The sequence below is a fragment of the Cupressus sempervirens genome, chromosome 8 (genome assembly GCF_028749045.1).
Source record: "Cupressus sempervirens isolate cs-2001-9-10 chromosome 8, ASM2874904v1, whole genome shotgun sequence".
Taxonomy (NCBI): domain Eukaryota; kingdom Viridiplantae; phylum Streptophyta; class Pinopsida; order Cupressales; family Cupressaceae; genus Cupressus; species Cupressus sempervirens.
Window position 1 is genome coordinate 355669985 of NC_143125.1, and position 17801 is coordinate 355687785.

General features: G+C 33.0%; 1 pseudogene; it reads left to right on the forward strand.

The window, feature by feature from the left end:
• LOC149542805 (aspartyl protease family protein 2-like) overlaps positions 1-12538 on the forward strand; it is a 29482-nt pseudogene extending 16944 nt beyond the window's left edge.
• Positions 12539-17801: the final 5263 nt, after the last annotated feature.

Consider the following 17801-nt stretch of genomic DNA (forward strand, 5'->3'; position numbering starts at 1 on the left):
AGGCCATAGTTGGAAGATTGATTGCGTTCGAGCTAGACAACTATGATAATTACATTCCAGGTACCAAGGACATTGAATCAACATTTGAAGCTAAGCTTTCACTCAAGGAGAAAGGCAAAAAGATAAAGGATCCTCAATCAGATAGTGATGAAGAATCAGAATAGAGTTCAGACAGTGATCTTGAGGTAGTTAAAGCTCTGCTAGCAAGGAAATATTCAAGAGGCAAAGGGAAATACAAAGGTAAGGTTCCTCTAATATGTTTTCTTGTGAAAAAATTGGACATATTGTTGCTAGGTGCCCAAATAAGAAAAACAAGGATGAAAAGAAAGGTCACAAGTGCAATAGCAAGAAAGACTTCAAATCATTCAAGGATAAAGGTAAAAAAACATGTTTCATAGCTAAAGATTCTAACGATTCAGATGATGAAGAAGAAGATGAAATTATTTACATTGCTCTAAAAGATGAATCTGATAATGATGAAGAAATGACACTCATTTTTCATGTGAGCAAAAATGATACATGGATTATAGATAGTGGTTGTTCTCATCACATGACTAGTGATAAAGCTAAGTTTGAACATTTTAAAGACTATGCTGGTGGCAATGTAAGATTTGAAAATAATGAACCTTATTGCATAAAAGAAAAAGGAAGAATCTCACTAACCAAAGAACTTGTATGTGATAATGCATATTGGGTAGAAGAACTAAAGCACAATCTGTTGAGTGTGGCACAACTACTCAATAATGGATTCAAAGTGGAATTCATGCATGGAAAAGCAAGACTAATGGATGGAAAAGGTAAGCTGATTAGATTAGGCACTCAAATAAAAGGTAACTTGTTTTATCTTGAACTTGGTGAATGTTCATGTTTTATTGATCAAGTTGAAGAAAGTTGGTTACGGAATAGGAGGTTATGTCATGTGAACATTGATAACTTGGTAAAAAAAAGAAAATTTAGGAAAGTAAGAGGCATTCCTAACATAAAGAAACCTGAGGTTGGTCTATGCAAGAATTGTCAAATTGGCAATATGGGAAAGACTAGCTTTAAAAGCAAGAACTATCAGTCTGAAGAAATTTTAGAAATTGTGCATACTGATTTGTGTGGACCTATTGGCATTGAAAGTTATACTGGTGAAAAAATCTTCATTCTTTTTGTTGATGATTACTCAAGAATGATGATTGTCATGTACCTAAGATAGAAATTAGAAGCATTTGAAAAGTTAAAATGGTATTTGACTAGAGTAGAAAAAGAAACAAGAAAAAGACTGAAATGTTTAAGGTCAGACAGAGGAGGTGAATTCATTTCACATGAGTTCAATAACTTTTACATTGAAAGGGGAATCAAAAGACAAGTTTCAGCACCTGGAACTCCTAAACAAAATGGAATAGCTAAAAGAAGGAACATATCTATCATGGACTATACAAGAACCTTAATGATTGAAAAGAGCATTGCTATCAAATACTGGAAGGGAGCTATTAGCACTGCAATTCATACCTTGAACCGAGTATAGTTCAAAAAAGGACTAATTCAAAACTCCCTATGAGTTATGGTATGGCTACAAACCCAATGTAAGTTACCTAAAAGTATTTGGAAGCAAATGTTACATTTTGAAAGAATCTAGAAAAGGTAAATTTGATATGAAGGGTGATGAAGGAATATTTTTGGGATATTCTTGCAAAAGTAAAGCATATAGATGTTTGAATTTGTCTACTCACAAAGTCATAGAAAGTGCACATGTAAAAGTTGATGAGTTTGCATAAAGAACTAAAGAAGAAAGCAAAAGGGAACTTGAAGACTATAGGAGATTTGTTTTTATTGAACCTGATACAGTGCCAGGCCCACTTGTAAATCAAAAATCTTCTACTCTAGAATCTTCTATAATCGAGTTACAGGAAGTTCAAACCGAGCTAATGCCTACTGAGTTGCAAGGACCCAAGTTGCAAACAGAAGCTACCAAATCAATAGCTACCGAGTCTGAGCAACCAAAACTGGAATCAAAAGTTGAAACACAAAAGGATAACAATACAAGTCATTCAAAAGGCAAGGAGCCTATGTTGGCAAAGTATATCAAGAAGCATCATGCACCAAACTAGATCATTGGAGATAAATCTCAAGGAACAATGACAAAAAGTAAGTTGAAAGGCACTTGTTTACTTGCTGATTTTGAACCTAGAAATGTCAAAGATGCATTAGAAAATGAAAGTTGGATTGAAGCTATGAATGAAGAGATAGAACAGATAGAGAAAAACAAAACATGGACTCTTGTACCTAGGCCTAAAGACAAAAATGTGATTGGAACTAAGTGGGTATTTAGAAACAAGTTAGATGAAGATGATAAGGTGTTAAGGAACAAAGGTAAATTGGTATACAAACAATACTCTCAAGAAGAAGGTGTAGACTATGGAGAGATTTTTTCTCCTGTTACAAGATTGGAAGGTGTTAGAACCTTACTTGCATATGCTACATACAAAGGATTCAAAGTTTATTAGATGGATGTCAAGTCAACATTTCTCAATGGCATATTGGATGAAGAGGTTTACATTGAACAACCTGAAGGTTTTGTTTATCGAGACAAGAAGGACATGGTCTACAAATTGCATAAAGCGTTGTATGATTTGAAACAAGCCCCTAGAGCATGGTATGAAAGATTGCATAACTATCTTATTTAGATTGGTTTTCAAAGAACTAATGATAGCTTGTACATAAAGGAAGGACTAGATAATAAGATTGTTTTGACAGAAATATTTGTAGATGATACTTTGTTCACAGGAAATGATGATCTTTGAAAAGAATTTTGAAAACAAATGAACAAGAAATTTGAAATGTCAATGTTTAGTGAGATCAAGTTCTTTGTTGGTCTTCAAATTCATTAGAATAAGAATGGCATCTACATCACTCAATCTAAATACATCAAGGAGATACTAAAAAAGTTTGGTATGGAAGACTACAAACCAGTTGGGACTCCTATGTGTACTAGATTGAAACTTACCAAGAATGATGAATCAAAGGAAGTGGATCAGACATTGTATAGATCTATGATTGGAAAGTTGTAGTGTGTAGTACATACAAGACTAGACATTGCCCTTGCAGTAGGAATTGTAGCAAGATTCTTAGCAAAACTAAAAGAAAATCACATGATAGCAATCAAAAGAATCATGAGATATTTGAAAGGAACTGAAGATTACAGATTGTGGTATAAACTTGGAGGAAATATGGATTTAAAAGTATTCACTAATGCAAATTGTGCAAGGAATGTTGATGATAGAAAGAGTACAAGTGGAGGAGGTTTCTTTCTTGAAAAGAGGTTGGTTTCTTGGACAAGTAAAAAGTAGAATTGTACATCCCAGTCCACAGCAGAGGCTGAATATGTTGCAGCAGCAGTAAACTATTCAAACATTATTTGGTTCAAACAATTATTGGAAGGTATGAAGCAAGAAATCAAAGAACCTGTTATTATGTTTTGTGACAATAAAAGTGCAATTAACATATCCAAGAATCCAGTGATGCATTCAAAAACCAAGCATATTGCTATAAAGTATCACTTTGTTAGAGAATTGGTGTAGGATAAGGAAATCAGATTGGAATATGTCCATACAAAGGAACAAATTGCTAACATATTCACAAAGCCTTTACCTAAGGATGCATTATTGTATCTAAGAGGTAAGTTAGGGGTCATTCCCCTATCTGAAGCTCACTAAAATACAATTTTAGTGATGCATCAACAAAAACAGAATTGAAGATCTATCAGTTGATGCAGCAAAGTAATGAAGATATTGCATATGAATCAGTACATAAGGTACATTGCTATTAATTTGCTTTATGTTATCTTTGGCATGTATTGTCAAAGAGGGAGACTTTATTGTTATATCTTTCTAAAATTTGCAAGAAAAAGAGAGTTTATGTAAGAGGGAGAGATTATTATGAAAGAGCGAGATTACTGTATTTGAGGAGTTTTGTATAAGAGGGAGAAGTATTCTATAAGAAAAAACTTGTTTCCAAATTTCATTCTACTATGACATGTTGTGTTTTCATCAATGCCAAAGAGGGAGATTGTTGGATACAATTGTTCAATTGAGTGTTGTCTTTGATATTACACAAATGTCATATTAGTCATCAAATAGAATCTACTAAGCTCAGAAGACTAGCAAAGAAGGTTTACAGTGTCTACCGAGCATTTTTAGGCTTTACCTTGTGCAGACAATTGTTACCGAGCTTTCAAAGATAGCAAAAGAAATTTAGTTCTTATTGAGCTCACTCGGTCATCAAAGGGAAATAGTGCAGGATATAGTTCTTACCGAGCTCTCATAGACACTAAAGGAAATTTAGTTCTTACCGAGTTAACTTGGTAGCCAAAGGATTTTGTAGATTTTGTAGTGTTAACTGAGTTAAGATGGTTAACTTAGGAAATTGTTTTTGGAAGTAGTGCTTACTGAGCAGGGTCGACCAATGTTGGATTTCATTATTTTGTGAAATAAATTTTATTTGTTTAATGTAATATTAGTAGCCAATTGATGTATGGTTTATTGGTAAATGCAACGTGTGAATGAGCCGACTTGATAATCTGAATGGTATATATAAGAGATTAAGTTGCGAATTCTAATTGTGTGATGAATTTGATGTGATATGAATGTGAAGAAGGATTGATTATTATGAAAGTGAATTTTGAAGAATGATCAGAGATCACTGAGGAGCAACAAAGCTATATTTGATCAAGGTGGATCTAATGGTGCAAAATAGAGATTTGTAATCAGCAAATTCAGTTGCATCTTATTCAGGTCAATTCATTGTTACTTTCTAATCATTGTAGCAGTGATTTCAAATCTCTTAATAGAGTTGGTTTAATAGCCATTTTGTAAATCCTCTAACAAGGTGATAATTCAATTGAATTGTTCTAAAAACTTCTAGCAAGGCCACTCCTAACAGGATGATTAAATCCTCTAATAGGGTCACATCTAACAATGTATATTGTAACTTTTAACAAGGTTGGCTCCTAACAAGGCTCACTTTAGAAGAGTGAAAATTGGTAGCTAGTTACTTGGTGGTTTTTCTCATATTGGGTTTCCATGTTAAATCTAGTGTCTCTTATACTCATGTTATTTACTTTTGCATGCATACTAATCATTATGAATGCTAAAAATCAGTAACAAGTTAATCTACCAAGTTACAACATTTTTGTGATGTGTTTACTGAGTGACAATAGTAACTAGTTATTTAAGACATCTAAGGGATCAAGAATTATTTTTGTGGTAACTGATTCACCCCCCTCCCCTCTTAGTTACTTCACTCATAATTCCAACAAAGGTGTCATTCTCTATGACTTTGACGTAGTCTCTTCTTTCCCATTGAAAAGATATTTTTCAGTAATTTGATACTTATGATTTCTATGTAGAAACTGTCTACTCTCATCGAACACCTACTTTCTTAAACTTTTTGAATGATAAGATTTCGTCTTTGGACCACAAACTGGACATGGAAATTTTTTCTTTGTTTGAAGACCTACAAGATCATGTATAATTGGATTAAATGTGTTAACTTTGTGTTGTCACTATAACATACCAAAAAAGAGGTTTTAAGAAGAGAACATACCATAAAAATGTGTTAGCCCAGGGGCATCATGTATTGTCCATACAAGCATTGCATGAAATTGAAATTGTCTTTGTCCTATTGGTCTACAGATGTCATACATAGTAACCCCATTCCATAACACCATCAACTCATCGACAAGGGGTTCAATATATACATTGATATCTTTAACTTGGTACTTATGTAGTTGAATAAACAAAAACATTACATAATTATCATGACCATTTTGATGGATTAGTAATAATAAATTAATATAGAGGACCATTAAATCAAAAAATACCTGGAACAATCAGTATCAACATTATGTGCTCTCTCTTTATGGACAACAAAGGAGGTATGTTATTGTTGATAACAAAAATAGGCCACACCGAGTAAGTAGATCTCATCTCTCTAAAAGGATTGACACCAGTTGCTACCAATGAAAGCTTGAAATTACGAGGTTCTTCTTTAAAGTGTGGTCATTTTTTCTCTATTTCCTTAAATGCCAAACCATTTGCAGGCATTCGCATAATGTCATCTTAACTTCTATTGCATGCATGGTAATCCATAAATTGTGCCAAGCTATTGCACTTGAATAATCATTGCAGATGTGGAATAATGGGAATATTCCAAAGAACCTTGTGAGGCACCTTTTTTGTTAATCAATCTGATTGATATCTACTAATATGACAAATAGGGCATTGTGTTGCAAATTCATGTTATTTATGATATATAATATGATCATTCGGACATGCATGTATTGTTTGATACTCCATTCCAATATCTTTCATGATGGGAGATAATTCTCGATACAAGCGAGGTAGAATGTTTGATGGTGGTAACAAACTCTCACCTATCAACCTACGACCAAAAATATAATTTGTTAATTTCAAGAATATTAATTGCTACACAAACCCAATGTTAATTGTAAGGGAAGTATGAGTAAAATAATGAAAGAAGATGATATACCTTAACATACATGTCATTGCTACATTGGATAAACCATTCATAACCTTCAAGTTCACCAACAACAATATAGCAGCAAGAAGAGTTTTTTTAAAGCCTTCATATAGGGACTCATGTGCCTTCTTAAGTATAGGTACATCAACCTTTGCGTCAACATCATCATCATCATCTTGATCATCACAATCTTCACCATCGTGGTCTTCTTCCATGGTATCATTACCTTCTACCTCAATATTCACACCTCCATGTTTCCTCATTTGGAAATCTGCAGTCTCTGAATTGTCATGGTCCATAGACTTATATGAAAATGATGACCTTATATTAGCCATGACCATGGTGTCATCATCAAATCATGTCTTATGTAATTTATAAATTATTAAAATATATACCAATGGACCATATTCGTTTCCCCCTTTAATGTGACCATGTTGCCTACAATGTTCCTTAGCTATTTTGATTAGATATCTTTGAGTCTTTAAGCCCTTACAATTTTTGCAAGGACAATAACATTTTCCATCACCTTTTCTTTTTAAGTTAGACCACAGTCTAGCAATTGTCTCCCTATTTTTTGTGTGTTGATATCATCAGACATGGTCTTTCTTGAACGGAATGACTCATTGGTGAAAGAAGGATGATTTGTTTGCAACCTGCAAATGGAGTAGTAAGAGGAAGACACATATAGAATGAATACTAAAGTGAGACAGATAGAAAGAGGTATAGATAGAGAGATAGATTGATAAAGAGATAAAGAAATATATAAAATGAAAAGAAACGAATACTTAGTTGACCTTCCATAAATCTACCTCTACATATTGCACTTGCTACATACAAGCACTTCCTGAGAAAATGGATAGCAGTAGCCAAGAAGGGAATAGGAGGGTCCATTTGGCTCAAGAGGAGGATGCACAAAGTGACCAAGGGGCAAGAGGAAATGCTGATCCAGAGAGAGGAGAGTCTCTAATGTTCAATAGAACCCTGTTGAAGACTGTCACAGATCAAGAACCTCCCCAAAGAAAGACATTTATTCAAAACTCTATGCAAGGTAAGAGGTAAGGTCTGCAAAGTTATTGTAAATTCTAGTTGAACTGATAATATAGCCTCGGTAGAAATGGTAGAGAAGATTGGATTGAAGAGGTTGCCTCATCGTAACCCTTATAAGGTTTCATGGCTAAATAAGGAGTAGCAAGTCATAGTAAATGAACAAGTTCATGTTCAATTTCAAATAGGGGAGTACAAAGACAAGATTGTCTGCAATGTTGCAAAAATGGTGCTTGTCACCTATTGTTAGCTAGGCCCTGGCAATTTGATGTCAATTCTAAGCATGATGGAAGGAGCTATGTTTACATCATCTCCAAAAATGGGAAGGAATACACCATGAGACCACTGCTAGAAGATAGGAAGGAGATCCAACATGCATCTAGTGTGATGATGGTTGGAGAGAAGGATTTTTTGAAGACCCTCACGGTGAAAAACACCCCTTGCTTTGCCATAATAGTAAAGCCAAAACTTGGAGAAAAAGGAAAGGAGTTAAGTCTATGAACCAAGTAGGAGTTAGGACATATTTCATTGTATTGCCAAACTAATAAACCTCCAAGGTGAACTAGAAGGGAGTTCAAGCCCTACAATTCTATGCCCTCAGCAATCTAGATAGTTTGGCTCGGGGGTGCCCATTTCTTTATAGGCAAATGCAAAGGATGGTTCGGGAATAAAGGATGGTCTAGCTGAGAAACTTGCCTACATGCTGGAGTGGGGTCAGCCCAAGATATTTTGGAATCTTCAAGAACCTAGTAAAGGGTATCTGGAAAGGTGAAAATAAACAAGTGTTTTCACAACTACAAAGGAGGAATTGAGAGCATTATAAATAATGAAGAAGAAACTTAAATCCATATGGCTTCGCCTCTATTTACAATTTGACCTTTCTGCATGTGAAATATGACAATATACAAAATTTCTAGTCACATTTTCACTTTAAAAAGAACACCAAATATGCCTTTGGTACAATATCTTCTTCAGATTCTTCACTATCAAATTCTTTAGAACTGCAAGCTCCTGTGAAGAAAAAAGATGAGATGTACTAAGTAATTTTTTATGGGCAATATTTAAACAAATCAACTATCAAAAAAATAATTTATGAAATTCATTTGCTTTATTATGTACTGAAGGCTTAGCTTAACCATGGAGTACCTCATCAAAAGACTCGTCCTCACTTGATTCTTCTTTACCATTTTTTAAAGCTACAACTGACCCATTCTTCACTACAAATGAGTTATTCTTTCCCAAAGCACTTGGTTTTTTATGTGTTTCCTATAATGCACTTTGAATAATATTAAACACAAATTTATTATCTATCTTTCAAAAAGAACAAAAAAAAATTATAAAATGAAAAATGTCACGATAGTATAGCAATATTTAAAGATAAAAAACAAATATCTATTAATGTTATGCTAGAAAAGTACAATGAATGTCTTCATCATTTGGAAAGCACCAATTTTTTGGTTTGATTTTCAATTTGAAATAAGGCATTTCAATTAACCATTTGTTCACTATTGAACATCAAAATTCCATAAGCTTGTGATTCCACTGAAACATGATTATGTTCTATAGATAATTATCCACAACAAAATGACTAACCTCCTCAGAAGAAGAATCCTCATGCTAGAATCTTTTGCTGGCAGCTTCTTTGCGATGGCAAGATTTTTTCTTACAAGATGCTTCACCTTTATCTATAGAGCATTAACATAAAAATGAGTACCATAAAGTCAAAACATATGTTATATTATCAATATGATCCCAAAAAGCAACAAAATAACTGGCATTCTTCAGATCTGGTATTTTTTTCAACATAAATGTTCTAGTTAGCTCATTTAAAATCTTAGTAGGAGGGATCTCAAAATAGTTAGATATGTTATTGAAACCAAACTTGACCCTTTAGGAATGATCATGACTTTCCAAGTCATCAAAGTGAAAAAATTACAAAAAATGTCAATGACAACTTTGATAGCAATATTAGAAAGCCACCAAGAAATGGTTGGGGATCAATGAAGAAAGCTGGTACTTGGACAATAGAGTTATATAAGCTCATTTGAAATTATTTTGAGGGGTTGGAGTTCCCAATTTATGAAATATTGACTAATAAAGCAAATTGTTTGGTGAATCATTCCAAGTAATTTCTTAGTGCACTAATTAAGTTCCCATTTTATGTTTTGGTAGTTGTAAATATTTTTTTTCTTCTTGGCTAGTTCATTGGCCTAGGTAGAGTAGTTGGTGCAGGAGCCCCACACACAACCAAGCCAATGGTGCAGCTTATGAAGACCACAAAGACAACTAAAGGAAATCAGGGAATTAATTGGCAAGTTATAAGAATTAGACTAATATGATGATTCAAATATTTGTAATGTCCTTAATAGGACTAAATGAAATCTAATGGACTATCACTATCCAAGCACAAATAACATTGGAGTGTTTAGAGTCTAGGAATGTTAGTGAGCATAAAAGATCAAAATTTGGTTAATGGTCTTTTTGTTTAAAGGGATTCCATAAAATATATATCAACATTAGTTTGAGTTTGTTCTATTTTAAAACCAAACCATTCAACTAACTGATGACAGTTGTATTTGTTTTGAGTTAGTTTTAGGCATTTCTATATTTTTGTTTTGAGTCTCTGTTATAAGAGAGACAATCAGGTGTACAGATAGAGGAGAAAGATAGGAATAAGAAAACTCTATTCTTTGAAATTGATTTCCATTACTTTGGATCTCCAATTGATTGGTTTGTATTTGAAAGACTTTGACAAGGTTTTATGCATGAACTACTATGTTTAATTGATACATTTCATAACATTGTAGGCTTGCTTTCATACCATTCTTGACTTAAAATAGTTACTCTTGATTTCAATTTGTTGTTGCAGTAACACCTTAGGTAGAATGAGGATCATCCCATGAACGTAGAGGCCTAACCTTCATGGGATGAAATTGTTAACATGTATTATAAATCACTAATAGTGCATATGTAGTTTTGTGGGGTGTAGAAGTGATCACAGGTTGAAGATATATTGGAATAGAAAGTCGTATACAGTAGGGAATATTTTGCCTGAATGTGGAGCAAATCCTATGTTGGAAAAACATATAAACATATACATGAGGGAATATTTTGTTGGTTTATGTGAACTCCACTTTGTAGATTCTCAAATATGATAATAAAAGCATTCAAATTCGATATGTGCTTTAATCTCTTAGTGAAGCTTTCAATACTTACCTCATAGCTGCTGGAGGCTTTGGAGTTCTTTGAGCTCCCATTTCTATCTTTTTCTATTTTAAACCTTACAAAGATAGTGCAAATGTATACACTTCAAAGAAGTTGATGGAGGTCATCTAGATTATCAAATTCCTATTAAAATGGAGTTCAATTTATTATGATATAAGGTAGTTGACTTCATGTGAAAAATGCATCTATGATGACAATAAATTACTTAAGAAGAATTCATTACAGGCAATAATATAAGAAAGACAATAAACTTATAAAGTATAAATCTCATATCAACTACAAATTATAGTTACTAAATAGTGCAGAGACAATTCTTCTATAAATTGGGCAGAGCAAGCTTTTGAATAAATTGTACTTTGAAACAAGGAATCACCATTTGGCCTACAATATACACCAAGCATCATGCACTCCTTGAATTTTACACAAAGTTTAGTAAAGGAGAAGCACTACAAAGGAAAAATAATAATTCCATATTAATTGCATAATACTTACTACCTAGCACAGAGGAAGCTCTTCTGGAAAAGTTCCACAAACCTCAATTAAACCTTTGTGAATGGCCCATTTCCTACTGCATATACTCCTTCAAGTTAAAAGGTAATCAGTCAAGTTGATTTGATAAAATGCACCATCGATTATGTACAAATAAATATAAGCCTGAGATTTAATATATAATATATACAAAAGCCAATATAACTCCTATTAATTTAATAAATATACTTACCCATTAGTGATCTACTTGTAAAGGGAAATTCCATATAAATCCTGGATCGACCTTCTTTGCAGGGCATTCGTCAAGTTTTATGCCAGTACATTACTACGCACCAGTCTATCAACTAGTTTCTCCTCTCTCAAATTCTTCATGTTATTGCACAAGGATCCATAGTTCATGCATGTTTTACCATATCTATGAAAATCTCCCTGATAGAACTGGGATCTTCTCTATGGAGACTGAAACACTCAATACAAGCTTAGGGGAGAGTACCAGAATCCCCAATATGGCATTTAGCTGTGGGATTAAAATCTGAGGACCTAGTTTTATAGGTTAAGCATTTGTTGGAATATATTATGTAATGGGGTTGGGGAAGGGGCCTATTTTATTCACCTCACAACTTGGTAAACTTTTTGGAATAAAACTTCTTAGTACTTGGTGGACTACACTATTTCTCCCCCCGCACAAGTTAATTTATATTGGTGCAGACACCATAGAGGTAGTCATTAAAGAAATCGATGAGCTAGTTTCCTTTTCTAAGGAACATATTTATAGAGACCTTTTACTACATTGGGATAAAGAAATTTTTTGTTGATGGGGTTCTTCTTCCCATCCATCCCAAGGTTTGGAGTATTGATGTTCAAGGAAATGGGAGAACTATCATTGATTTTGGCACCACCTTGACCTATATTGTAGAGCCTACATACCAAATAATCCTTGCAGCATTCAGAATGACTGTTGTATCTGAGAATAAGACTTGTACAAAGCTAATTTGATCTATGATTCAATGTCTCGGGTATTGCCAAACTCTAATTATCAAAGCTTACAATTATTTTCAAGGGTGGCACAATATTTAATTCTCCTCCTTTAAACTATTTCATCAATGTTGTTAATGACAAGTGCCTGACATTATAGGGTGTCTCTTCTCTTATTGTTTTCTCTATTCTTGGTAAGATTTTGTAGCAGAATTTTTTTATCATGTATGATAGGGAATTTTCTAGACTTGATTTTTCTCATATTGATTGTCCCACATCTTAGGATGTACATTTTTCTTGAGATTATTGTCATTTGAAGTGCTATCATTATAGATAAAAATTCATTTTCCTTTGATTCTAACGATATCTTATGTTATAATATTACATATGAATAGTACATTAATTTGTATCCCTCTACTTACTATTTTATATAAGTTGCATGAATGAATGTATGCATGAGTATATAGATGTATGTATGTATGCATATGATGCCTATTTATTTAACACTAGATGCCTTAGATAGTACATGAAAGTAATATCTATGGTGCTTATTTCTTTCTATCTACTAAACAGAATAGAAAGCATAAATTTGATGCTTTGTTGTCTTGAACCTTAATACACACACACACACACACATATACATATATATATTATGTTTTCTTTCTATATTGAAAATGCTATTATCTAGCAGACAAAATCTATATGACAATCAGCTCTGACTAAGGACACCACATCCTTGACTTACCATTATGTTGAGCCTTAACAAAAGTAGATCATTATAGTAGATACATCATACTACAATAGTTTGGATCAAGCTCTTCCAATGGTAGAGTTTGGATATGTATTTTATCTTCAACTTGTAAAACCCTTATACCAAGTTCTCTACTTAGCACGCTTCTAAGAATGAAGGATTCCTTTCAAGTCATCCTTTTTGTAGAAATCAGAGAATTTGAAAGTCCTTTAAAGGTTGAACAAGCATGGGATTTTTATTTTTTGTCTTTGTGGAACTAATATCTTGAGCGTAATCTTATTTTTTGTTTGTGAGTTGTCAATTAAGTTACTTCAGTGGGTCTAACTAGTGATACAAACTCAGCTTTTTCTCAACATCATAGTTATATATTATAGGGTTCATTTCCCCTGGATGAGCAGTATCCTCAAAGCTTTTCATGGTAGAGATGTAAATTCTTTAGGTAGCATGGTGGAAAGGTTTCAAAAGTAACAGTATGCTTATCTCTAGGAGCATTAGGAGCATTAAGTTGGATAGTAAAACAGAAGGAAAGTTGAACATCACCATCACATGATATAAATTGTATGGATCTAAAATCATTTAGGGGGCACATGCTAAATTGCCTTGTTTTTTGCATTTAACTTCTCTATATTAAGAGGAAACAAAGAGTTTGACTACAAATGTTTTAACTTTAAATTCGTTGTCCATTCCATTATAAACAAGATAATTTCTAAAAGAGGCATTGGACCATGGAGGAGGCATTAAGCACTTCAAATGGCACCTAGTGCAAAAATTATTCGTTGAGGCCATTTGAGATTTGAGGACCTAGATATTGTTGAATGCCAAGGGACTTTGGTTTTGGGGTCAAATCTGGTTGGAAGATGAGTGGAGTAAGGAATTGATGAGGACATATTAGCGCATAAGGCACATAATGAAAAAAATTATAGAAGAATAATAGTGTAAAGAACCCCAACTGGCTCATACGATTCTAATGCTAAAGACTACGAATTTCCTTGGTGATTTATAATACACAACTTCTTCAACTTGGAAATGCAAACACAAATATCAAAATAAGGAATTGCTATCACCAAATATGCCAATGCCAGTTATCAAAAAAATTAAACTTGCAATGCAGGCTGCTATTTCACAATGAACTTACAGCAAAGTATGAAATGAAACAGGGGTGCTAAATTTATCATCCACTCGAATTGCCAAATTTGAAAAGTTGACAACTACCATATCATGCCTATTCAATTTATTGATTGTAATTATAGAAGAAATTATGACAGAATACCTTGAACCTGGAGATGACTTTGTTCTGCTTCAGACTAATACCAACCACAAAACATGAACTATAAGCCAATGGATGCCAGCAATAGCAATTGACTGCAACAAATGTAGATGTCCAATTTGAAGGGAATTGTGCAGGCACTAGGGCTTCATAACTAGGACTTCCTCAAACTATACCTTCCCCCAATCAATCCCCAATCAATGATTGTTTAAACAAGAAGGTATCAACTCACCTATTCACCTGTTGTGACGTGAAGCCATGCAAGTTTGTGTGCTTGAATGACGGCCGAGAGTTCTAGTTTAGGGCTACAATAGATGGGTTTCCAAATGCTCCAAGGATGAAGAATGCACTAGAAATCCTCAATTATCTGCGAAATGATGCACTCGACTGGTATGATGCTCAAGTGAAAGGAAATGCGCTCAGCTAACTTGCCACTCAAGTGAAATGCTCGAATGAAATGCTACTTTTTTTTTGTCTTTATGTTGTTGTGTTGGTCGCAATTGCAACCAAAACAAAATAAAAATAATTGGTCACAATTGTGACCAACACAGGCATGTATTAAAAAAAAACAAAAGTTTACTTTATAATGATGACCAACCAAGCCATATAAATTTGTTAGTCAAAATTTAGGGTTAAATCTACTAGTGCCATCTTCATCGCCATCATCATCATCTTCATAACCATCGTCATACTTGCCACTTTGATCATCATTGTCACCACCACCATCTTCATTTCCATCATCATCATGACCATCATTGCCTTGATCATCACTGTCTTCATCAACATGATCATTATCATCATCATCACTATCATCATCAACATCACTAGAATCATCATCTTCTTCTTCATCATCATCATTGTCTAATAGTCATTTGTGATTATCATTTACTTCATCTTTTGATTCTTCAATATCTTTTTCCATCACATTATACTTTACCGACCTTCCTCTTGGATTATGTCTAACAACAAATGACCAACCTAATTTATGTGGAATGTCAAAGTGAAACACTTGCTCACATTGGTTTGGAAGAACACCGGGCTCATCTCCAACTCACTCAAATGACCTTGTATTAATCATTGTAAATTCACTATCATGTTTAATAATAGTTCTATCAGGATCATTTCAATTTAACTGTAGCATGTACCATTCAATAAAAAATAGAACTAATTTGAATAAATTGAAGTCGCACTCAAGTATATCATCCAAAATGTCATAGTATTGATTTTCAAATTTTTGAGGATGTATGTCATTTCTAGACAAAATATTGGTGAACTCAAAGACTGCACTTATCCCATAATTACAAGTTTTATTCATTTTGTCTAACTTTTTATGCAAAATTTATAGACATAGTAGTACATAGCTTTGTAGTGTTTGATTTGCAATTATTCAAACATGTCAAGATTATTTGCATCAATCTGTGAGTTGATATTAAACTTATGGGTCATGATTAGTAATCTTCTATGTACCTTTTTATCTGTTAAGCCATAGGCTAGATCAAGTACCATTGACATGACATTGGGATCTCCATTACAATGAGCTTCTTTAACTAATGATGCAACATTGTCTCATGTTAATAAGTGACCATTTTCTTGAGACTGTTGAATTCATACCGTCATCCAATCAAAATTGTTTGCAATATACAAATGTAGTGCATCCCACTCATGACCAACTATAAAGAAAATAATTAGACTAGTTAGAAAAAACATATATTGATGATGGATAATAATTAATTAAGTACAATAACATCTTATAATTACCTCTCACTTTCTTCAATCTACCTTTCCCCGTCAAGTACTCTCCTTCAAATTTATTAATAGAATTGGAATCCCAAATGTAATCTACATGGATCTTTGCTGCAAACTTGGGAAGATATTCACTAATGTACACCGTGGTTTGGTATACCATATATTCCTCTACCATAGAACCCTCAAGATGTGCTTTTTGTTGAACCAAACTCTTCATAAATTTCAAGTGTCTCTCAAACATGCACATTGACCTAATTTGTATAGGTTCACACAATTCAATCTCCTCAACTTGATGTATAAGGTAATGTTCTTGAGCATTGAAAAAAGTTGAATGTAGACACTTTTGCATTTCACACATAAGCTTAGAATTTTTCTCTTCCAATATTTTATATTTTTTTTTATCAATTTCTTTATATGATAACCACCTAAAAGAGATTAAACATGCAAGAACATATAAACAAGATTTTAGATCAAAATAGACAATATATTACATAAAAAGTAAAGCAAGTCATAAATATAATATATGTACAAAAAATTTAAGAAATAACACTTCTAACCTCACGTATTTTCCAAGATCATATATAACTTATTTAATATTGTTGTTAAATTAGTGTGGGAGGAATAGAGGTAAGACATATTACAATCATTAAAAAATGATCTTTTCAATATATCGAAGAAATATAATAGGTAGTACATGAAATTTTACAAATATATTATAAATAGAGAACATGACTCATCTTGAAAGTATGCCAATTATGTGTTTTCAAACCCAGCCCAAAATCACTTTTCTTTGATACAAGACTGCTTATATTTGTAGCAAATCTGGTGAGATTTTTTATTTTTTATTTTTATGACTTCTTTTAGTGCATCACTTTGTTGCTTCGTTAATAACCAAGGAAGGGTACTTGTATTTATGCAGTCTCTATTGCTATTTGATTCAATGAAATTTTTCACTACATGATTGGATTTATGAATGTCATTACAAATTTTGATATTTTTTTTTCTCTATCATGCTTTCCATCCAATATTTTTCATAGTGTCTTAGTTACATTCTTTCTAATATGCATAATATCAAACAAACACATGATTGAAAGATCCTTGTAGTATGATAACCTACTAAATTGAGTATGATAACTTTTTATTCCTTTACAAAGTTGGTCATTTATGCCTTGACGACCTTCAGGAGTATCAATTATATCATTAATAAATAAAAGAGAATATCAAAATATAAATTTCAAACTTCAGACTACAAATTGGACATTACCTCGGCAATTTAGTTGATTGTATTCAAACTTCCATAGATGATGTGTCATTCTTTGTGTCTTTGATGTTGTCTCTTCTTTCTCATTAAAAAGATGTTTTTCAATAATTCGATACTTACAATTATTGGGGAGAAAATGCCTAAACTCATCGAACACCTGTATTCCTAAACTTCTTGAATGACGAGATTTTATCTTTACACCACAAACTGAACATGCAATTTTTTTTTTGTCTGAAGACCTAAAAGATCATGTACAATTGGATCTTGTACAAATATCATGGGCAATTTAAACATACAACAATAATGTCTAAGCACTATAACAGACCAAAAATATGTGACCTTAGCAATAAACATACCACAAAAATGAGTTAGTTTAGGGGCATCATGTATTGTCCATACAAGCATTGCATGGAATTGAAATTGTCTTTGTCCTATTGGTCTAAAGATGTCATACATAGTGAAGCCATTCCATAACTTCAACAACCCATCAATAAGGGGCTTAATATACATGTTCATATCTT